The sequence below is a fragment of the Physeter macrocephalus genome, chromosome 5, assembly GCF_002837175.3.
Source record: "Physeter macrocephalus isolate SW-GA chromosome 5, ASM283717v5, whole genome shotgun sequence".
Classification (NCBI taxonomy): Eukaryota; Metazoa; Chordata; class Mammalia; order Artiodactyla; family Physeteridae; genus Physeter; species Physeter macrocephalus.
Window position 1 is genome coordinate 36,360,985 of NC_041218.1, and position 24,748 is coordinate 36,385,732.

Consider the following 24,748-nt stretch of genomic DNA (forward strand, 5'->3'; position numbering starts at 1 on the left):
TCTTAAATGCTAGTATTCAAACATAATTTCTTATCAACTTTTTCACTGAAAATTAATCAATATTTAGAACATTCTTCTTCAATGGAAAGAATTATTCCCAATTTCAAACAGCCAATTGACAAGCTTCAGAAGGCTATCTAGACTCCAAATATGTTTGATAGAAAAAGTTACTGTAATTCTTCAGATAACTCCCAAATCTTCATTTTATTTTGTATAATTTTAATCCAGCCATTATGAAACAGCATAAATGTAGCTCAATGAGGACAAAAGAGCAAAAAATTTCATTTTAACTGAAATGTCACAGGAGAAATTTACACACAACTTGACAAACTTAAATGTCTCAGGCTTTAAACACACACACACACACACACAACTACCTCTACCTATCTCTCTCTTTCCCTCTCTTTCTCGCTCTCTCTTTCTGCTCCCCCCCACCCTTCCACCCCCAAACTGCCTCCCTTTTGTCTCATTTAAAGGAAGCTAACAGTATTCTCTCCTTTCTATAATTTCTTTTCTACATGTGAAACTGTAGACTCCTATTAGATTATAACAGAAACTCAAAATGCTCACTGGATCAATAAAACAATGGAAGTGAAAACCGTTAGAACTTTAGAGGTTATGAATTTATTCTTATAGAAGTAGTTATAAATTTTATATTCTAAATCACAATTTTATGTCTGATAACCAGTGAAATCTGGGTTCTATTTCAACCCCCTATTTTCCAGGGGAAAAAAAAAGCTTTAGAAATGCCATGTAATATTTTACTCTGGTGTTTCTAAAGCATGGTCTTCACACCACCTTACCTGAATCATGTAGAACATCTTCTAAAAAGGCAAATTCCCGATCCCTCTCCAGAATTACTAATGAATCAGATAATCAAAGTCAGATTGGCCAGCACTGTGACAATTTTCCCCAAATGATTCTTATGACCAGCAAGATTATCACAAATGAGTTTTTTCACTTATTTATATTATGTTTAAGACATTTCCTCAACAGCACCATCTATAACATTTTATAACCTTACTATGTTAAAACATATTAGCTCTCTTTACTTGAATAAATGTTATTTTCTAGCAATAAAAGATTATTTCTTCAACTAACAATATATTTAGTTTGGTTTGTTATAATTTATTTATGCACTTTACAAGGAGAATTCAACTGCCACATCAAAAGACACACTAAATTTACGTTAACTTTTACCATGACATATTGAAATTTAAATTAAGAACTAGTTAAAATGATTAAATATTATTGTTGGAAAATGTGATTAAAAAACAGAAATAATGGTATAGCTCTTCATGAAAATAAAGACTATAAATACACATATTCATAGTTTTTCAATTAACTCTTTTTAAAATTTGTATCACTATGTCATCGAACAATATTTTTTAACCTCTCATTGTATTTCTTCATACTCTATTAACATTTTCAAAAAAATAAAAAGAGAACTTCACTCTCTGAGAAAGACCATAATAGTTCATTAGCCCTGCAGATCTCAGCAGTCCCACACCTGACTGCATTAGGTCTCTTTGCACTTTTCATTTTTTAGGTCACAGAAATACTGTAAGTAATGCAATGAAACCACAGGCTTGCCTGTGTTTTCTCATACAGCCAAGCCCTGACTCATAAATATTTCATTTATTGTTGTCTTAACTCTAAAAGAGATTTGTCTGTATTTTTCAAGCTCTGTTTTGAAACCTCTCTCTTCGGAAAGTGATTCTGACCGTGACTTTGGTAAACTAACACACACTACCTCATAGAAAGATCTCTGATTCAACACAATGGCAAATACCCAGACCAATGAACCAAAATTTTTTAAGACACAGAACTATAAAATTCACATAATTCTGAAATAAGTTATTTCACAAGGAAATTCAATATTATATGATAGAAGTATGTTTTCTGAGCCTTAAAATGGTAAGAATACTGTTCACATAAGCGCCTTTAGGTCAAAGAAAGCAAGGAAAATACAAGATGAGTTCAGAGAGGGAGTTTTGGGAGAATGGGTATTATGGGTTAGTTGAGAATTAAAAATCACAAATTGCTTATTCAAGAAGTTGAATAGTGGAAGCAAAAAAGATTAAAATTCCAAGAAAGAAACAGAACTGATATTGTTCAATTTACAACTCTTTCATATGATAAAGTAACAAATGTTACCTCTAAATCAGGCCTCCTGCCAAAAAGAGAGATATGTATTCTCAAGGAAAAAAAAAAAAAAAGAGTCAAATAGTTTACTAAGCTAGCTGAGTATTGTGGACTTGCTCATAGCAAGGAAGAAAAACATCAAGGGAAAGAACTTTACTATTCCTCATTCTTAGTCTTTTTCATCCATCTTCCCATCTCCTCCAGCTGAGATTGTATAATCTACAAAGTTTACATCAAATATAAGAAGAACATAAACATTCCCTAAAACAGACTCTGCAAGGTTGGCTATCTTAAAAATATAAATAAAGAAATACCAGAACACATAAAAAACCTAAAGAGCCACCATGAGTAAACACAGTAGCAGATCCTCCTTACCCAAAAGCACAGAAGCAAACCTAGTTACCTAGTCATTCTGGCTGATTGAGAGCCCTTATAAGTTTTCAAATTTCTGATTCCAGCCAGACACTTCACTCATCAAATCATACCCTAGGCACCTGGTCTACCCATATCCTCACTTACCAAGGGATATATTAAAAGCACTGGGCCGTGCCAAAGCTTCGTCTCATACTTAAAGTTGCCTCTGCTAGTCATGATGCTTCACGACTCTTCTACCTGTCTGGGGACCTTCAGTACATTTTTGTTTCACCCTGACCATGGAGAAAATGATGTGAACATTGTTCTTAGTTCACTACCTAGACCACTGATGACTCAGCTGGTCACTGCACTTTTTTATCCAGATTGACACCTAATACTGATAATGACAAAAATTGAGCATCTAATAAATTATTGGCTTACTAATAATTTCTTCTCTGTGAAGGCTTAAGGAGCAATAAGGAAAAAAAAAGAAAAGAAAAAGAAGCAATAAGGAGAACTACTTACTACTTAACAGCAGTGAAAAGGGAAGAACCAAGATGAAAAATTTTGTCACAGAATTCTTAGAAGTCCATGTCAATTTTAAGCTCATAATTCCAAGCCAGTAAACAAAATGTGGCATGGGTTTTAGAAACAGAAATTTTAAAAAGATATGTCTATATTTATATGAACAACTGTGTGTGTGTGTGTGTGTGTGTACATGCGTGTGCGTGTGTGCACTGGGCAAAATATAGTCCAAGGGCTAAAACTGGCTCACTGCCTGATTTTGGATGGTCTGTGAGGTAAGAACAGTTTTTACAGTTTTAAGTGGCTGAATCAAAATGAAAAGAAGAATATCTTGTGAAACATAAAAATTATATGAAATTCAAACTTTAGCATCCATAAATAAAAGTACTGGCACACAGCCACATTCATGCATTTAGGTGTTGTCCATAGCTGCTTTTACACTACAATGGCAGAGTCAAATATGTGTAAAGGGACCAACGGCCCACAACCTGTATTTACTATCTAGCCTTTTACAGAAAAAAATTACCAAGCCCTGCTTATATACAATGGCTTGACATGAAACTCTAAAATAAAAAATGGTTTGGGACAAATATCATATCAATTGAAATTATGAAATCTTGAAAGAGAAATTACAAGCTTCCAGTCTCAGAAAACACTAAGAAAAAAAAGAAATTCGAAAATATCTAAAAAAAACACAGCATTACACAGGGATTATTCAACCTCAGAAGTGATAGTACATGGCAAGAAATAGTACAGAAACATGACTCAAAGCTTTAATAAATGCTTGAAATGGGCTGAAGAAAATCCCACCCCCCCCCCAAAAAGCTAGGAACATTTCAAGATATTATTTAGATATGGGGAAAAGATTAAAGATATGAGCCTACTGTTTGGGGACAATAGTATGTTATCAGATAACTGAGATATGCCAAACTTCTTGATTCTTGGGTGGTTTTTACCTTCTGCACCAGAAAGAAAAGTGATGAAACTAAAATGGAAAATCAAATATGATTAACAAGAAAATCAAAGCTCAGGAATTAATAAGAGGACTCTGAGTCACTTTAAATAAGTTTAGGTATACAGGACCAACAGATTACAATTTCAAGATATCTTTAAAAATTGGCTTGTATATGTTATCACAGAACTACAGTTGATAACCTTGACAGAGTTACAAACAACAGAAGAGCAGATGTAATACATAAGAGGGACAAATGTTATTTTATTTTTTGAAGGTAAAAGGATTCTAGGAAATGAAGATCAGTGATCTTGACACTATTCCCCAACGTTCTAGAACAGGTTACTAAACAGATGGTTTGTGAGCACTTAATTTTTTTTAAAAAAACCTACCATGGATTTGTTAAAAATAAGCCATGCTAAACCTCATTTCCTTTTCTGACATGTTACTAGATGAGTGGATGAGAGAAATGCATTGGCTGTATAATGCCTGGACCAAGAAAAGTATGGAGTAAGTCTCTCATGGCCAACTGGGGTAAGTCCACTTACTATCTGTGTAACTTTGGGGAAGTTTCTTAATATCTGGGATTAAGAGGCAAATGTCACGGATCTGTCAAGTTTCTGCATGTTTTGTGCACAGAGGCACTGGAAGCCTTTGTTCTAGACTGTCTTTTCATGGATGTTTGTATAGCAAATGGCGTTTGAAGACCGATAGTATCTCCCTCTGGAACAAAGGGAAGGTTTGCTTATAGCCCATTATAAAAGATCAGGGTTCTTAAACTTGGAGTTCCTTATCTGTGATACATAGTGTGCAGCATGGACTTGAGCCACTCTGTGGAGCCCCTGTGGGTCTGGGGGTACAAGGAACCAAAAAAAGCATGAGGCTCATGCTGCTTGCTGTACCAGGAGTAATACAGTCCTTTGTCTCTGACCTGGAAGTCTTTTGTCTTCTATAATCATCCACAAAACAGTGGCTGGCTAATTTGTCAGCGTACAAGTAGGGTAAAATCTCAGATACTTCACAGTGCTTGACAACCTGTGACTCAGCTTTGCCATTGGTAAAATGGGGAAATAACAGTAAGTCCTCATAAAGGTAGTATGAAGAATAAATTAATTCATACACAAATTGCTTAGAAAAGTACCTACTTAAGTTAACTGCTCAACAAATGTTAGCTATTATTATAATGATAGTAATGATTCATTTCAAATGTATATAGGTAGGTAAATAATCCCATCCAAAGGAGTAATGACAAGTCAAAAAGTCCAAACTCACTAAGTTCAGAAAAGGCTCTATTCTTAACCCTGTTCTGCTCAATATTTTCATAATTAATTAAGTAGCACTATAAAAATGTATTAATCAAAATTATGGATGACACAATTGCTAACACAGATAACAGAATCAGGATATTTTAAAAATCTTGACATGCTGAATACACTAAACTATAAAGAAACAAATTTAATAGACATACAAATAAAGTATTCAAGTTATATATTAATTGCAACCTACATGAAATGAATTACAATTCTAATAACAATATAACACGACTAAAAAAAAACAAATTTGCCATTATGTTAGAGGAAAATGGGAATAAATTTTCATTGTGTTCTGTGTTGGTTAGGCTACATTCATGATATGATATTTAGCTCTGGATACACTTTAAAGGGAAACTCCAGCAAAGAGAAGCATACCCTGAGGAGAGTGATCAGAACTGAGAAGGGTGAAATAAATCCATATAGTATATATAAAGTATAACTGAAGAAATTTGACTTCTTTACCCTGAGAAAGGTTTATTGAGGATGAAAATTTTTCAGACATCTGCAAAATTATCTGTGTGAAACAGTCTGTGTAAAACCAAAGGGTGGAGTTAGAAAAATGGCTAATTGATTTCAATTCAGTGTAAAGAAGAACTTTCTATCAATTAAAGTTTTCAAATATTGGGTATTAAGATAAGTTCTTCATTCATGGAAGTTTTTGAAAGCCACTAGCCAGGACTATGAAAATGGGGATTGTCTCTTTCACATACAGATGTCTTTAAACTGCTCACTTCTTATCTGTAAAAAAAAAAAAAGGCAACCCACAGGGAGTTTCTCCAGATCTCTTGTGTATTTTCACTCCTGTCTTGCCTCCCTGGTTTCTGTTCCATTTCAGCCTAGCTGGCCTCTTCAAACTGATGATTTGTTCTTAGCAGCCCACCTGGCTTTTTGATTTACCTCTCTGATTATTTCCCTTTTCCATACACTGCAGCCCATAGGCCATCTCACAGTAGCACCTGGGTAACAGACCCTGGCCCCATCTCCCGTCTGCTTTGGAAGGGAGAATAAAAAATTAATTTCATGACCTCAAAGGTTCTTACTTCTTTTGCCACATCCACAGATTGGTGGATGATCAGTAATTGATGAATAAATGAATAAGTGAATGAATAAATGTGTATTATTAAGCAATTGATAATGAGCTTCTTTCTTCTTCAAAAACTAGCTACCTGAATGGGTCTCACATCTTTCAACCAGTCAAACAGATGACAAGGAGTGAAAAGACAAGAAGAGCAAACACCTGTGGAAACGAAGGAATGAAGTATGAGAGCAAGAGAAAGATTAGGGGTGGAAACAGAAATGAGGGTAAACAGCTATGGAGAAGACCACAAAATTAACTCTCAGAAATGATTAACTAGTAAAGTCTCTAGTTCATAAGCCAAGCCAATTTATAAGCCAAAATAAAATGTAAGGATATATTAAATTAACATATATTTGAATAAAAAAATGAGAGGAGAATTCTAAACTCCTCAGAAATAATGACAGCAGCAAGCAACTACATTCTTGCAAAGGCAAAAATGATATACACAACAATATTGGTGAATCTCATGCATTAAGCCAGGTGAAAGAAGCCTGCCTCAGAAGGCTACTTACTGCATGATGTACAAATATAAGACAGAGTTGAATGTAATACATACATATATATATATAATACATATATATACACACACATACACAATGTAATATAATTCAACCTTGAGAAAGGAGTATATCCTGCCATTTGTAACAACATGGATGGACCCTGAGCACATTATGCTGAGACAAGTCAGAGAGAGGAAGACATGTACTGTATGACACCACATATAAATGTGGAATCTAATAAAGTCAAACGTGTAAAAAACAGAGAGCAAAATGGTGGTTACCAAGAGATGGGGATTGGGGATAAGACTGATGTTGTTTAAGGGTACAAACTTGGAAGCAGTAGTAAATAAGCCACAGAGATTTAATACACAGTATAATGAATATAGACAACAATATTGCACTATAATTTTGTGATGTGATAGATATGGCTACAATACCAATCATCTACAATATATAACATGCTGGACGACTTAAATGTAAACAGTGCTACATATCAAATTCATTCAACTAAAAAAACTGTTCCCCTCCCCCCAAAAACAGACTTGGAAAAAACAAAACTCTAGGGATAGAAAATAGATCAGTGGTTACTAGATACTACAGGATGAGAGGAGGGGTTGACTAAAAACCATATGAAAAAATTTTGGAGCATGATGGAACTGTTCCAGATCTTAATTGTGGTAGTGATTACACAACTATATATGTTTGTCAAAATATATAGAACTGTACATGAAAAAGAAGCAAATTTTACTGTATGTAAATTATCTTTAAAAATGGAAAAAAATTAAAGAGCTTAAAACAACTCTGTAAAGATAAGCAATTAAAACATGGTTTGTGTTATTAATAAATCACCATAAAATCATAGCAATATTTTCTTAGATCACTCTCCCAAGGCAAAAGAAATAAAAGCAAAAATAAACAAATGGGACCTAATCAAACTTACAAGCTTTTGCACAGCACAGGAAACCATCAACAAAATGAAAAGACAACCTATGGACTGGGAGAAAATATTTGCAAATGATGTGACCGACAAGGGCTTAATTTCCAAAATATACAAACAGTTCATACAATTCAATATCAAAAAAACCCCAAACAACCCAATGAAACAATGGGCAGAAAACCTAAATAGACATTTCTCAAAGAAGACATACAGATGGCCAACAGGCACATGAAAACATGCTCAAGGTCACTAATTATTAGAGAAATGCAAATCAAAACTACAATGAGGTATCACGTCACACTGGTCAGAATGGCCATCATCAAAAAGTCTACAAACAATAGGGAGTTCCCTGTTTGCCTAATGGTTAGGATCCCGGGCTTTCACTGCTGTGTGGCCCAGGTTCAATCCTTGGTCAGGGAACTGAGATCCTGCAAGCCATGCAAGGGGTGACCATATTAAAAAAAATAAAAGTCTACAAACAATAAATAAGATATGGAGAAAAGGGAACGCTCCTTCACTATCAGTGGGAATGTAAATTGGTGCAGTCACTTTGTAAAACTGTAGGGAGTTTCCTTAAAAAACTAAAAATAGAACTACCATATGATCCAGCAATCCCATTCCTGGATGTGTATCCAGAAAAGACGAAAACCCTAATTCAAAAAGATACATGCACCCCAATGTTCATAGCAGTGCTATTTACAACAGCCAAGACATGGAAGCAACCTAATCGTCCATCAACAGATGAGTGAAGATGTGGTGTTTTTATACACACACACACATACACACAATGGAATATTACTCAGCCATAAAAAGAATGAAATATTGCCATTTGCAGCAACATGGATGGACCTAGAAATTATCATACTAAGTGAAGTAAGTAAGGCAGAGAAAGACAAGTATCATATGATATCACTTATATGTGGAATCTAAAAAATAATACAAATGAACTTATTTACAAAACAGAGACAGACTCACAGACATAGAAAACAAACTATGGTTACCAAAGGGGAAAGGGGGAGGGAGGGATAAATTAGGAGTATGGAATTAACAGATACATACCACTATACATAAAATAAACAACAAGGATTTACTGTATAGCATAGGGAACTATATTCAATATTTTGTAATAACCTATAATGGAAAAGAATCTGAACATATAACTGAATCACTATGCTATACACCTGAAACACAATATTGTACATCAACCACAGTTCAATTGAAAAATGGAAAAAATTAAAGGTATTAAAACAACTTGGTAAAGATGAGCAATTAAAATATCGCTTGTATCATTAATAAATCACAGTGAAAGTAACAATTTTGATAGAAAATTATCAGGATCATTTCTACAACACAGTGACCAATATCTTATTTAAAAATGAAACATCAAATGTATAGCCAAATAGCTTTTTTAAAATAAATATATTTTCACTGCCTTATAAATAGGTAACGTAAAAATAAAATTAATCATTCACATTCTATTTTTAAATGTCCTCTCATAAAAATGTAATTCTAGTAATAAGAAAATAAACATTAAATATTTATTATTTATGTATTCATATCTTGTTACCATATATTCTCTATTACTGTACATTTGCCCTTAAAATTTGATCTTAAGTAGTCAGAAAAACAAATTGTATCTCAAAATAAAAACAAAACTTATAATAATGATGTTCCTTTAATATAGTTATATGAGTAAGCATGTACTTGGTCATATTTTAGAATCTGGCATCGTTTCAGCCAAGTGGGAATGAGATATTTCTAGGACACAATTAGAGAGATATCAAGGAGAACAGATATGTAAAATCAAATACCTATTAGAAATGACAAACTGCATTGCCCTTCTTCTATTTGTGAAATAGTCTGAGCAACAGACATGTGGGACTAGAGATAGTTTGAAATTACTGAAAATTACAAAAGAGCAAAGAATTGGAAGTGATAAGAGGGCAACTTAAAAGCATACTTTTCTGGAAGTAGAGAAATATTATAAATAGATCAAGAAAATACAGATTTAAAATTATTATATTTGGGACAGCACAAAGTGAGACTGTCAAATGAATTTTATTTTTAGTTACAGGAGTATACATTCTCTGTAACATACAACAAGGTAAAATGTATTGAAAAGTGAACATCTGCAAGCTTACATCACTGCTAAAAACAACCACAGTTTATAATCCCCTGCCTTCTGAGAAGTAATCTGTAGCTACACTCCTGATTTGTCTACATAGTAGGCTGATGGTCAGAATGAGAAAAGAGACAACACCATGCATGGGACGGCACACTTCACGGGGTATGTACACTTGGTGTAACTGTACGCATTGCATGATTGGGGGATGGGACAGCAAAACAGTGAAGGAATAACCTAGAGGAGGCTCTAAAGACTTTTCAGCATTTCCAGGAGAAGAAAAAAAGATGTCTCAAGAAACGTGGGACCAAGCTTCCTATGCGGTACACTGTATAAACCTCGGGTCACTCCCTCTAAGCCAAACTACAGCCAAGACACGCAGCACCCCTACAGGTGGGAGTTATGTTTCCTTTTAACGTAGCACAATGCACAGACTGAACCATGAGGCGACCCAACGTGTCAGGTGTGTGTGTAAGGTCCATTAGAAAGGAGAGCTCTAATTTTAGAAAGACAAAGTTTATCAAAGAGCTCATCCAACTCCATATTTTATTTCTGGATTGGTGCCACCAACAGCTAAATATATAAATGAGCACAGGACCAAGGCAAAATTGTGAAGAAATTAATATTTATGGTATGTTAATGGTATGCGCTTCAGGGAAGAGGATGCCAGGCGGTTATTTATTTTTCTCAACCCTAACACATGACCAACTCCACATGCACTCACTTCTCCTCTCCTTGTTTCATCATCCTGGTTAAAGAAGGGGAGGCTCCATTCCTGACTGAGAAGGAGGGGAGTGATGTGAAAATCCCAAGCGGGCTAAGACAACTGAAGAAAAATACTCTCACGTTTTAACTGAGCCTCCTGAGCTTCATAAACAAAGTTATCTGCGGTAATTTTTTTGTTGGTTTTAATTGTTTTTATTTTAGGAATTATCTTTTTCTTCCAGTCACTCTTACATGTGTGTTTACATGGTAGTAAGAGAGAACCTGTTCACAGCTTCAAATTTGATTCCATGTATTTCATAAAAGGTTTCAGTTGAAAGTAACCTAAAAACTAATCCAGTCTCTTTAATTTTGGAGGAAATGACTCACCCAATATTGCACAATAATTAAAGTCAGACCAAGGACCAGAATGCAGGTCTCCTGGCACTTAATGTGGAACTCTGAACAGTAAACCAAGCGGGCTGTTTTACTATCGGAGATAATAATTACGCTTTCCAGAAGGAGTCATTTTCGCTCACATTCTAATATGCATTATTATTATAAGACAAGGCCTTTAATACAAAATTTCCTACTTGGAACAAGGAAAGGAGAATACACTGGGACTTGGAATAGCCAGATGGCAACATAGAGGGCACTGGGTACCTAAGGACCAGGATTAAAAAGGCAGACAGCATAGGTTAGTAATTTTTTTAAAAGGGAAAAATGGGGTAATTATGTAATAAAGCCCCACTTTGCCTTGCTTCAGCTTTCCAAGGACCACATATTCACTCGTGATATAATAAGAGATCAGAAGTATACTGAAAGATCTAAGAATTCACTCAGGAGGAGGGAAGAGAAAGAGAAAAATGAGATGAAGTAGGCAAAGAGAGACCTTCTTCATTACCAATAGAAAAGATTATAGACTCCTTTCTCTTTCTCAAGGTATTTAGAACAAAACTGCTGAGCAAGCTAATGCAAATTTTAAATATGGACATAGTATGTGAGAGAGAGCTCTATAGGACATTAGGTTTATGAGAACATAATCTGTGTATGTGGGTGGTGTTATATGGAGAGTTGTATCACTTATTCAGGCCTTAGCTGAAGATGTCCCAAAGCAATGTGAGCAAACTAAAGAGTGGGATTTTAAATTTGGAAAGATGGACTTTCCAGCAAATCATAAATCCACAACCTGCTCTGTTTAAAGATAGATACTGAAAGGATGAAAGAAAAGACACGTTGTAAACTATGATGTGTGTGCCAATGCAAAATAAAGTAAAGCTACCTAAATCTAAAGGTTTCACAAAAGACCTTGACTTAACCCATTTTCCTCCCTCTTTCCTCACAGAAGATCCCCAGAATTACTTGGAATGCCCGCGTTGTACTCATAGTGTAGCCATTAGAAACATCTATATACATGACTTATGCTAGTCATATTAAGATATAATGATGAGTTATATGATTAAATGTCAGTTAAACAGTGGTAAGCATTATTATATGGAAGCACTCAACTATTGAGCATTTGTCATCCAAAAGCACGAACACCCACTCACAACTTTCAAGTTAAATGTCATATTGTTTCTCAGATCAAGAGTAAAAAAGAGACACAGAAAAATGAAATTGAAGCATACCCACCTGAGATGAGAGCCATGTCTTGGCCAATATAATAGTAATATGGTATAAAATTAGTGTAAGATGAAAAAGTAAGGTGAAAAGGAATTTCAATGACACACACACAAAATAGAGCAATGATACAGACAGAAGTAACTTCCTGGACCTCCAAAAAGTCATGCATTCCTCAATTCAATATTTAGTTTTAGAGCTCCTACCAAGTACAAGGCATGTTCTAAGCACTGGGTTAGAACAGTGCCCAAAAGGAAATCTTTGGATCCATGGAATATACAATCTCATGAGGGAACAGATGATAAATAAAGAAACAATCTTTTTAAAGTCAGCTGATAGTGCTATGGGGGAAAATAACGTATGGTAAAGGTGACAGAGCATGATCAATGAGGATTTATTTTATATAGGGCGGTCAGAGAAGGCTTCTTTTATAAGGATACGTTTGAGCAGAGACCTGAAGTTAGTGAAGATACCTGAGGTTAGAGCATTCCAGACAGAGAGAATAGAGAGGAAAACTCTGAGGTGGGAATCAGCTGATCCCATTTTGAGGAATGTCAAGGAAGTCAGTGTCTAGAGTTGACTGAATAAGAGGAACATGATAGAAAATACTGTCAGGTAGCAGGTGTCAAATAATATGGACTTATGTAAGGTCTTTGTCTTTTATTCTGAGAGACATAGAAGCTGTTGGAAGGTGTATACAAAAGAGTGACATAATCAAACAGATATATCTTCAAAAGATCACTCTGCTACATGGAGAATAAACTGTGGTGCCTGGAGGGAGAAGGGGGATAAATAAGCAGCTACTGCAACAATTCAAGGAGTTACTGATGGTCTATCTGATCAGACTGGTTGGGGGTGTACTAACTAGATGTATAAAACAAGATTTGGGGGGACCATTTAGCTCAACTAAAGACAGACTGAGAAAGGGGAAAAAATGAAGACAAAAAGGAAGTGAAGAGTTAGCTGCAGGCACACAGATATAGCTCAACCAAATCCTGGAACATAAATTTGGGTGAAGTAATGGTGAGGAATAGCTTTTAAGGATGTTGGGGATCTTTTTTTTTAAATGAGATGATTTTATGACAGTCTACATATGCTAAGATGTTAAGATATTTGGATTAATGTACTATAAGTTTCTCCACACTATCTGCCAGCAAGAAATTTTATAAACGCTTTCTCTGAAATATGCCTACCACAGATTTTTTTCTTACCCCCTAAAATACACTTTAAGAAACTTTTTTTTTCTTAAATGGAGAAAAAGTTGCAAAATGATGGTTGTGGTTCTGTATGAGTACCAAAATGATACAAAACAAAAATAATGCAAAAAAAATATTTCACAGAAAATGCCATCATAAAAGTTGAGAAGAAAAGAAATAAATGAATACCAGGAAAACTTTAGGTTCTTTGTAGTAGCATCCTTTCTTTGAGGAATTTAAAGTTAATTTCCTTAACCTGTTTTTTAAAATTTTATGATATTCTCATGGTATAAATCTTTTAGACTTATGTTAGAAAGAGCTTTAAAAAGAAACACTAAAAACTTAAATAAATTTCAAATCAACATTACCTTCCACAAAGTATATTTTAAGGTTTCCAAGATAGAAATCAAAGGAAATTGAGGAACATTAATAAACTAAAAATGCTGAGAGCTTTTAAACCCCTGGGGATTCATCTGCTTCACAGCAATGTGCTTTTTCAACATTTAAATTTTATTGGCTCCTGCTAATGAAAATAATTTGCCACAGCAGAAAGGAATGAAGATGTCAGCTCCATATGACATATTTATCAATATAATGGTAAGGTATGTTCTCGAGACCCTTGGTGGATTGTAGAAAGAAAGAAGTTTACAACTGACTGGGAAGTTGAATTCAATCAACACATATCTCAAATATCAAGGAATTCAAAAGGTCGAACCTGTACTCCACAGATAATTTATGGAGAAAATGGATTTTTAATAAAATTTTACACATATCATATAAATTGAGGGAATTTTAGAATTCAAATTGTTCATGGTAAGGAAGCTAAACAAATGAACAAATACAAGTCAATTTAGAGAAAGTAAACCAAGTTCACAATCACAAAACGAAAAAGTATTAGGATTCAGTGTGAACTATAAGCTATAAATTGTTAAAATATAATGTTGCTTTAAAATGAAATAGGGGTGATACAAGTATACCTCATTTCAGAGCACAGGTATATTCTGTTAATTTGGCTGCTGGGCAAAATTCTGTATAGATAAACACAAATTCCTAGTCACTCCAATTATAAAATTGAGATTATGCTCCTAAAAATAATTAGGTCAATACTTAACAATATCACATTTGAGAAAACAGCAAATCACTGAAGCATCTATTTAGAGAAAAACTGGTTTAGATGAATACCATTACTGAAAATAAGTCACCACATACATATAGGTTTACTTTTTCATTTTAACATTAATAGTGTTGGAACATAACAAATCTAAATATTCTCTAAGAACCTCTCTCCAGCGTCTCAATATTCTAATGTTAACCTCGTAGCTATGATATCTCTTTATATTTCACCAAAGTTACTCTCTTTTTTTGTTCGTTTTGTTTGGAAAATTGCAGGCAGGGGATAGATGAAAACACTGTGCAGAGCAAAAGAGTATATACAAAAATACATCAAAGGTAATGACAGGGCAGAAGGAAATAAGCAAGTAGAAGTAAGTACCATTTATTTTAATAGGTAGGAACACGTACAAGGGAAGGCTATTCTACTTATTAGTATTTATGGAATTCAATAGTAGTGAATTTTCATATAACCAATGCTGGGCTTAAAAACAAAGTAATGCTATTTTTAATCAACCCTCCTAACTATTCTCAGTTAAGGTGTTAAAAAACAAAATAGTTATGGGACAAATGAAGAAGCTAAAGTTTGGAACAACTCCATAAGAAAGCACTGAAAATGACCTAAGCCTCATGAAAAAACAAACAAACCTAAAGAACTTAAATTATTTTTACCTGATAACGCTCTGTAAGTGATATGACTGGAGTCCAAGTATATTAAGAGATAAGTAGTTGGACCTAAGAAAATATTCATGTCATCTAAAAAAAAAGAAGAGATGTAAACTATGGCATATAAAACTCAAATTAGGCATTAGGTTATTTATGGATGATAAGCACTGGAATATGTTTAAGGAAAGTTTCAAGCACCTTTCAGAAGGCTTAAGAAGAGAAACAACAATCTTTCTGGGTTGGATTTGACCAAGTTTGTTAGAACTCTATGAATTAAGCATTACATAAATAAGGTTACTTTCAAAATCTATGCAAATCTTAAAATACACTAATTAGGGGGCCTAATTTAAGACATAAACTTTCTTTTATCAAAGGGCAGTATGAATCTGGGCACTGGTTAGAACATTTTAGATCCATTCATTTATCACTAAGATAACTATCATCTATGACAAAGTTAAAGAAACAAACAAACAAACAAACAAAAAAACTGTGCCATGAATTAGTATTCAGTGACTGTAATGCAACTGATATTATTTTGGAATTCAACTGTGATTTGCAATTTTATTTATCAACACTCATGCCAAGAGAACTTCTTAGTGATATTCTCTTACAAGTCAATGGTCTCTGGTTTTTTTTAAATTTTTATTGGAGTATAGTTGTTTAACAATATTCTGTTAGTTTCTGCTGTACAGCAAAGTGAATCAGCTATACGTATACATATATCGCCTCTTTTTTGGATTTCCTTCCCATTTAAGTCACCACAGAGTGATGAGTAGAGTTCCCTGTGCTATACAGTAGGTTCTCATTAGTTATCTATTTTACACATGGTATCAACAGTGTATATATGTCAATCCCAAACTCCCAATTCATCCCACCCTGCCATTTCCCCCTTGGTTTCTTTTTGATTTAATTGAGACAGAAAATACATAACCACTTCCAAGATTCAGTTTTCTATCAGTATTATAACTAATAGTTGACACAACATGAGACTCTCCACACAGAAACAGACAAGGGTGATGAGGCAGAGGAGCTATAAATCTTTAACTATAACACAAACAATATCTCTTTTATGTAATTAAGTACCGTAACCCTCACATTTTCTCTTGAAATAAAAATGTCTGGTAAATTTGGCTATGTTCAATATATTATTATATGCTCTAAGAGTCTCAATCAAGCCATGAAGGTATTTTCACATATTTAAATATACTTTTCATAAAGTACAAATCTAATAGTTATGCAAAGAGAGTTGTTTTGTGTTTCTGAGTTTTTGCTTGTACAAAAGGAATATAACTTCTCATTACAGGTTTTCTGTAATTTTAATGTTCACCTTTTTTCCTATTTTTTGGTGTGCCACATACAACAATTTCCCCTATTTTAGGATTCTAGAATATCACAAAGATTTATTTTATTTTATTTTTAAAGCAAAACCACTGTACTACCATAAATGCAAAGAAATAAAACTCCAATGACAGTTTACTCAGATATAACTATTCATAAATCTACTCATATCATAATGTAATTATAGGTCTCTTTTCACTCAAAAACAATATTCAGTTCTAGAATTTCCATCATCTGAATCCTAAAGTAAAGTATAAGTTGAGGAATTTTGAAAGATAGTTTAAAATAGCTCATAACTGTTATTTGTATACATTTCCCTTTGATTGCTCTATTTTAATATTCATCATAGTGTAACAGTAACATTTAATAAACTATGTATATAAAAGAAAAACTTGTACTCACATTTAAGTTGAATGTTAAAAATTATTCCCTTAATTTTTTTTTGTATTCTTGTACTTAAAAGTGAAATTTAAGATGATCTTTTAAAATTGAGTGTCTTCTGTCACTTACCAACAGGGATGTATCATCAGGTTTCTAGTCTCCTCTTTAAAAGTCAGTAACTTTATCACTGTTGTTAAACCTTTCTTTCACTTAAGTTTTAGATAACAATGAAATAGTGGGTTTCTTAGAGAGGTACTGAACTGAACAACTACTGAACGTGGGTCTAGTTTAGTAATAAAAATGAAAGGATGGACGGAAGGAAGGAAGGAAAGAAACAACTTTTAAAAGCTCTAAACCTGAAATGAAATTTTATGACCCTAATGACCATAGTGTATATAACTTTATACCCACTTTATTAATACATATACAAATAAATCAAAATTGTTGTTTAGCAGTATTAAACAAACACTACACTTTAAAATTCCAGGACACTGAGAATATTCTTATCCATAACTCACAATGACAGAAAAGATAATCAGGCCTTTGGACAACATAAAACATTTCCTGAGGTACACCACAATGCAAAATTGAAGACGAAAATATCTGAAAGCTCATCTTTGTTTGAGTTTTGACCTCTAGCATAGACGTGCTATAAAACACACCCCTCCTGTCTCCACTGAAGCCGAACCAAACTATTTGAGTTAAGAGAGTGTGCAAAGATGTGCCTTCCAGGCAAACTTTTGTCTTCTAAAAGTTAATCTCCCGAAGTACTTCCAGTTGGAAATCGTCCACTTGGGCTACTTGACACCAGGGCGTCACTTTCTCCCCTTGGCTTACCTGCTACTACTTAATTATTCTTCTAAGCAGGCTCTGGACAAGTTGGGGAGGTAGCTCTTTCAGCACTTCTGAATCCATGACGACTACAAATGTACACACCTAACACACTCCCACAGGTCTTTCACACGTCGCGAAAGCCTGACCACCTGGGAGCAGACACGACTCGAGGAACAATCCTCAAGATCAAGAAACTGACTGGATTTCAACATGTGGTGAGAGAAAATGGGCGGGGCGGGGGGGATAGGAGGACTACAGACAGCAGCTGTCCATTAAGTGGTTTAAAACTGTTGGTTAAAAAGCTGAATAAACAAATACACAGATGGGTCTAGTTCCTTGGGGATTCCGGAGTCTGAGGAGACCCCCGAGCGGTGTCCAGTTCGGCCTCTCTTGCCTAGTCCGCGTGCAAAGCGCGCACTGGTTCCGCTCTCAAACGCCCCAGCCTCGCACGTGCCTTTCCCTCCCGTTGCTCCTAATGAGTTTCATCCGCGCGCCAGGTGCCCTGAGAGACTCACCTAAGGGATCTCAGGGTCTGAGGATAGGAGGGCAACTTTCCCTCCCTGCTCTAGCCCGACCCGAACGCCCGGGGCAAGCGAGGGTCCACGCAGACGCTAGTCCCTAGGTCCGGGTGCCCGGGCGTCCGGGCGCTTTGCTGCCCGAGGGGCGGGGAGAGGCGCGCGGGAGACGTGCGGGCGGCGGGCGCGGCCACCTAGTGGGTCCGGCCCGCGCCGCCGCCGCACGTGCGCCGCCGCGAGCGCTAAGAGATGTCGGAACCCGCGCTCCCCCGGGGTCAAAGTCAACCCTGCGCGCCCGCCCGCCCTCCGCTCGCCCGGGGCCTCCGCGGATATACAGGTAAAAGCCAACAGAGAACACTCCCTTCCTCCGAAAGGTGTCTGCGCCCCTCCTTCGTGCCCTCCCTGAAGAACCGGGAAGCGCCATTTCACCCCCAAACCCACCCTCAGAGTGGGGAGACCTTTCCAAAGCTGAATAAAAATAAGAGCAGGACAGACCCCGGGTGAAGCGGCTCCTGCTAACCGTGGACAGGGGAAAGAGCGCGATCGGGGGCAGCAGTCGAGATGCACGATCATCCTGAAGCGTCACTAGGGGCCAGGAGTTTCTTCGCTGGAGAAGCAGGACTGTCCCCTCTCCGCCTCCCATTCCAGAGAAGTACTTGTGAAATGTACGCTGAAGTGTCTAACTTTGAGACCAGAAGCGTGCACTTGCCCCGTTGAGTAAATAAAGGTCAGCAGTTGGATCAGTAAAGTTGGTCCAACCGCCAGATGTTCTTACTCTCGTTTCTTCTCTCGGGGGGGAGGAGGGGGAGGAAGGAAGAGGAAGAGACAACAAACAAGAGAAATAAAAGAGTAAACGAACACAACTGGCGTCTCAACACACATATTCCTCCAGCCGCGGTCTCGCCAGACGAGGCAACACTTGGCACATACAAAACTAAAAATCGTCCGTGAGGCAACAGCAACCTCCCCTCTATCGACTCCCCCTTCCCCACATCACAAAGCAAAATGAAAAAGAACAAGCGGTGATGTTGGGTCCGGAACGCGACCCGGATGCCGAGCCGAAATTTGACACATGTCACACCCGCCCCGCCGCGCCGCACCGAGCGCAGCGACTGGGGCGAAACTTTGCCGCCGCCGCCGCCCTGGGAGGAGCGCGGAGCAGAGTAAAGGCGCACGAGCCCGGCCCTGGGTGGAGGTGGCTGGGACGGGCTGGGGGGCGGAGGTGAAGCGCGCCACAGTGAGGGCAAAGAAACTTACCGCGACCGAGGACGCCTGGGCAGCGTCCCGGGAGGTGGCACTTGCGGCGCCGAGGCAGAAGCTCCCAAACAACACACCCACGCGCGATTCCTGGCAGCTGCTGCCGCGAGTGGGGGCGCGACCGGGGTGGGGGCTGGAGGAAGCCGCAGCTGGCGGACGCGGCCGCCGCATAAATAACCCGGACCGGCGCTCAAGGGCGGGCTGCGCGGGGCTCGAGCCGGGGCGCTGCGGCCGCCGCAGAGCTGCACGCGCCGGCGTGTCTCGCGCTTTCTCGGAGGCTCGCGCTGTCTCGCGCTGCCGCTCCCCCCACCCGGATCTGTGTGTGTGTGTGTGTGTGTGTGTGTGTGTGTGTATGTGTGTGTATGTGTGTGTGTGTCTATGTGTGTGAGTGTGCGCTGGCGGCCGCGCGCACCCGGCCGCGCGCGCGTGTTGTTGGCAATGCAAACTGTACACACGCTGCGCGCCGAGCCGCCTCTTCTCGGAGGGGCGGGCGGATTGAAGGGACGCCTCCGAGGATTCTGAAATACTGTTGGGCCACTTGTTTGTTTTTGTTTTACTTTGAGTTGTTATCGTTGACTGTTGTTGTTGATCCCCAAAGTGGTTTGGAACCAGCTGGTTAGGATGCTTGTCACCCCCATCCACCTATCTCCTCCCCCGGCTCCCCCAACTTCTTTAAGGGAGGGGGAAGCGCGGAGTAGACTGTTGTTCCGATTTGCAGGGGAGCCTCCTAGCTGACGTCAGGTCCACCTGCTCTGTAAACAACTCGCCGGAGAACTTGTTTGTTCTGCGCCGGTTCCTCCCCCACCCCCACCCTTCTCCCCACCTCCTGCTCCGCCTCCTCCCGCTCGGCCCAGACGGCGAGTCGAGGAAGGGGGTTGGGGAGGGAGGAGAGAACAAAACCGTATGCTGTATTGGCAAAGCCGAGTTGTGTCTGCTGCTCCTTGGCAGTCCCCAAAGTACGTCCTCTCAGCAGACGGAGCTGCTGGCAAATGAAACAGGGGATTCCAAGCGAAGTGCAGGAAGCCTCGAAGGGATCCGAAGCCCTCGGTGGCAAGGAGTGAAAGTACTCGATAGTCAGAAAGGGAGACCCAAGCGTGCGTTAAAACGCTGATTGGCCTTTCTTTTCACGGTGTGTGCCTCCGCGGCCTGGGGTGGAGAGAGGCCGAGTGTCTTTCTCACTCTTCATTGTTGTCGTGGCTCCTGTCTCACTTGGGCCCGGGAGTTCTCGGGCTTCCTCGTGGTCGCACAGCCCTGGTCACCGGCTTGGGGCCGGGCTGCGGGCCGGCCGGGGCGGAGCTTGGAAGGAAGGGGCCGCCGAGCTAGGACTCTTAGGGTCTACGGCTTTCGAGACGGGCCCAATCAGTGACTGAGGGGAGCAAAGTAACCGGAATGAAAGGAAGGAAGAAACTGCCAGAACTGCCGTGCGCACTTCAAAGCCGAGGCGCCGGCGTGGCGAGTGCGCGGGCCTAGCTTCCAGAGCCCGGGTCTCCGCTCCTGTCCGTGGGGTGTGACTCGACCAGGTCCCACGCGGGACCGAGGGGATGACAAGGGAAAGGCCGAGGGAGGACGAGACGGGCCCGGGTGGGACATGTGACCCGCGGGGGGGGGGTGTACTGTAGCCCCTATTGCACCGCCGCTCCTGACAGGCCGTTCCTCCCCGCAGGCCCCCACCAGCCCCTCCCTTGCCCGCGGGCCGCGCGACCCTCCACTGGCCGCGTCCCCCTCGCGCCGCGGCGGAGCCGGCCGCTCTGCCAGCAAATCAGTCGCGAAGCGTGGCGTTCCGAAAGGTGCTGAAACTTTCCTCCAAATAGCTGCAGACGAGAGGCCGTGGCGAACAGACCCCGGACCCCGGCTTCTTCCCGGCCAACTTTAACATCTCCAGTGGCAGAAGAGGGGAGGTGGTGACTGGGGAGACGGGCGAGCAGGACCAACTTATGCCTTTGAGTCTTTCTTTTCCTCAAAGAGCAGCGCGCCCTTTCTCTAAAGGGCAGAAGCGAACTCACACACGCACACTTGGCACCAACTCTTCGCTCCAGAACCCGCAGTTCTCCCGCGGAGGAAGCAGCCCTGGCACCCACATCTATAAACACACCGTCGGGTTTTCTAGTGAAACCAATTAAGTCAATAAGCCACGGGGCTGGTCCTGGGAAGACGGCCCCTGCCAGGAGGACAAGGGAAGAGGTAGAGTTGGGCTTTGAATTGCGGTGCTTTCTGTGAGCTTTCAAAACTCCAGGCAGTCCGTAAGTGCTCTGCCTGTGGATTGTGTCCTCACTCTTTTTAAAATTGTCTTTTTTCGAAATACTGGCTGAATAGTGGACAAATAAACCGAAATTTTTTAAAGATGGGAGCGAGGAGAGAAGGAGAGAGCAGTCATTTAAATTATAATACAAAACGCCGGATGTAAATGACCCCACCTCGCCCTTCTGAAAGGTGGAGATCACTTTATGATAAGTAATTTGCGTTTATACTTCACAAGCAACCCTAAATAAGAAGCGGATTTTCTGAATTAACCTGAAACCATTTTGGAAAAGAGAAGAACAAACGGCGTCGAAATCCTTGGAGATCCGAGGATGTATCTTTCCACTGGGTTTGTGAATAAAGGCAACAGAACAGTCAAAAGGTCTACAGCTCTTCACTTTTTTTCCTTCTTCCTCCCCCGCATACACCGACCCCACTTACTTCCCTTTCTCTCTAGGGGTCCGACGGAGGAAGTGAGCGGGAAAGGTTTATTATAAATGAGTCTGGGCAACTTGGAAGAGAAGTTCAAGTTCCCAACGAGAGAAAAGAAAGAGGGTTATGCTCTCGAGACTTGGAAAGGAGTGGATTTAGTTAGCCTTTCACTTTTCTGTACACAAAGACACGTTTTGGTGAAATTCACAGCCACTGACGTTTCTTTCCTGTGAGTACAAATAGCCAGGCGCCAAGAGGTGCAAACGGATATCTCAGTTGGAGGAGCATATCTTTCTCTACCGGCCGCGTACCCTGGCAGGGATCTTTCTAAGCGGGGCTGAGCCCGCAGCCCCCTTGGGCGCCCTGCCTAGCTTCGCCCCTGTTATCTATCTCCTCTTCGCCTGCTGCTATTCCCGGGCCACCCACTCTTCCCCCAGGGAAGACCCCCCGAGAGTTGAGAAAACAGATACTGCCAGGAGCGGCTGCTCTCGGCGGACCCCTCGCCCGCAGCCAATGGGCTGGGCCCGGGTTCGAGAGGTGAAAGTTCAGTCCCGGGGCTTGCGGCTCGCTCCCCCTCTGCCGTCGCCTCCCTCCCAGCCAGCGCCCCCGGCCACACTGCAGACCCAGCCCTGCTACCAGGGGCTGCCATGGTGGCACGTAGTTTGTTGATGGGTGGTCATAAAATATATTTATTTGCAATTCCTTTCCTTCGCCCACCACCCCCGCCCCGACATGGCCCCGAACACTGCAGGCTTTGTTCGCCTCGCTGCTGCTGGAGCCGGCCGGGGTTTAGCGCTCTATGCTAAGAGACTCCAAAAAAAGTTGAAGTATAATAATAGGAAAACCGGGTTTCCGCAGCCGAGGGAAATGCTGAAAGGGCAAACAGCGAACGAATAGTTTTCTTTTGCACAAGTCACTGGTCAGCCCACTGGATCAAGGCAGCCTTGAAACGAAACACTGCATATCAGAGAGAGGAGGGAAGCCAAATTCTGTCCCTGTAGTCGCTGCGCAGGGTCGTAGCCACAGTTCAAGTCTCCTTTGCAGCACGTGGGTCTGAAGAAGTCATTTAAAGAGGTTCCAGGGGAAAGTTAAACAGGGCTACTGGGTAATTGAGGAGTTTCACCAAGTGGCCCTCGAAGTTCTCTCACTAAAATTTATTTGATTTCAAGTTTATTTTATGATGGAACCGCAGATCAACAAATTCCGAGCCATTGCTCTATTACGGTCCAAGCAAAAGATAAATTCGTTTGAAATGGTCCCAGCCAGAGCATCTTCAGCGAACTAAACCACCCCAAACGAGACTAACTAAAGCCAGGATGAAGGGAAGCAACTGACGCGAATGACATGTATTAGAAACGTTGGTTAATGCTTCTCCGAGTGAACCGCTTGGATTTTTAGTTGTTTGTTATAAGCATATAATTATTCACACATTTAGGTCTGTTTTCTCCAGAACTTTCAGTTAAACAACAATTACATTTTTCTTCTTCAGAGTCGTTTTATTGGTGTAATTGTGACTAATACTTAAAAATGTAACTGACTGCAGAGAGATTGCTAGCAGAGAGGCAAAGGGGAATGGTTTTTTAAATCATTTTTTTCTATTAGAGATATCATCTTCAAAGTTGTATTACTCACTTCAACTAGACTAACAAAAGTCTTCTTTAAATGCAAGGTAAAGCATTTTTCTTTTCACGTAGAAGAACGGGCACATATCAGGTTCCTATTCTTCACATCCACTACAGTTTTCTGAAGATGAGCAACTAAATAGACTCCTTTTAGACATTCTCCTATGCTTACTCTCCTCCCAGACACATTTTTAGGAAAAAGAGAACATTCCAGTTTCACCGAAGTCAAATCAAGGATAATCTATGTTACGACGTTAAATTGAATGTAGAGGTTGCAAAATTGGTGGAGTTACACCACCATCTGTCGTTAAGCTTCGGGACTACAAAATTTGGGACCTATAATAAATCTTAATGAGCTTTCCCAACTTTTTTTTTTTTTTTAATCGCAGACTACTCTTTCCGTTTGTGTTTTTATAACACATGCCCTAAAATTACCTGGATCCTGAATGAACGAATATGTCTTCATAAGCCCAATGCTTCTACCTGGGTTCTCTAGTCACCTCATCTTCAGAAAAACAAACAAAAAGCAAAACAAAACAAAAATTAAAAAAACAAAACCAAAAACCCTTCATCTGCCAACCGCCAGATACAGATTTTTCAAATCAGCTGTGGGACTGCAGATTTTCACCCCTCCCACCTTCCTTGCTTCTAATAGGCTGTTGATAGGAAAAATGGAGCCTAAACTGCAGGGTCCACCCTTGTCCTGGAGTGAATAATAGGCTCTTAATTCTCTCTTGAATGTAACCTAGTTCTCTGGTAGTATACCTAATCTTGAAACATGTAAACACAGCATATCTCTGCTACGAGGCTGACAGTGAGTGTCTTTAAAAACTGATTGAAAGGGGCTTCCCTGGTGGCGCAGTGGTTGAGAGTCCGCCTGCCGATGCAGGGGACGCGGGTTCGTGCCCCGG

At 39.7% G+C, this 24,748-nt stretch overlaps 1 protein-coding gene across 26 annotated transcripts in view; it reads right to left on the bottom strand.

Moving 5' to 3' along the window:
• The window catches only part of FOXP2 (forkhead box P2), a 536,717-nt gene extending 516,390 nt beyond the window's left edge, over positions 1-20,327 (bottom strand). For 6 of the 26 annotated variants that reach the window (XM_055084891.1, XM_055084888.1, XM_055084875.1 and 3 more), the window contains exon 1: positions 19,546-20,327. The gene's annotated coding sequence lies outside the window, so the exon portion shown is untranslated. Of the gene's footprint in view, positions 1-15,226; positions 15,311-18,288; positions 18,434-18,783; positions 19,072-19,545 lie in introns of those variants that run through there. The other 20 variants (XM_055084896.1, XM_055084897.1, XM_055084894.1 and 17 more) reach the window with 10 other exon arrangements.
• Between the last annotated feature and the right edge of the window lie 4,421 nt (positions 20,328-24,748).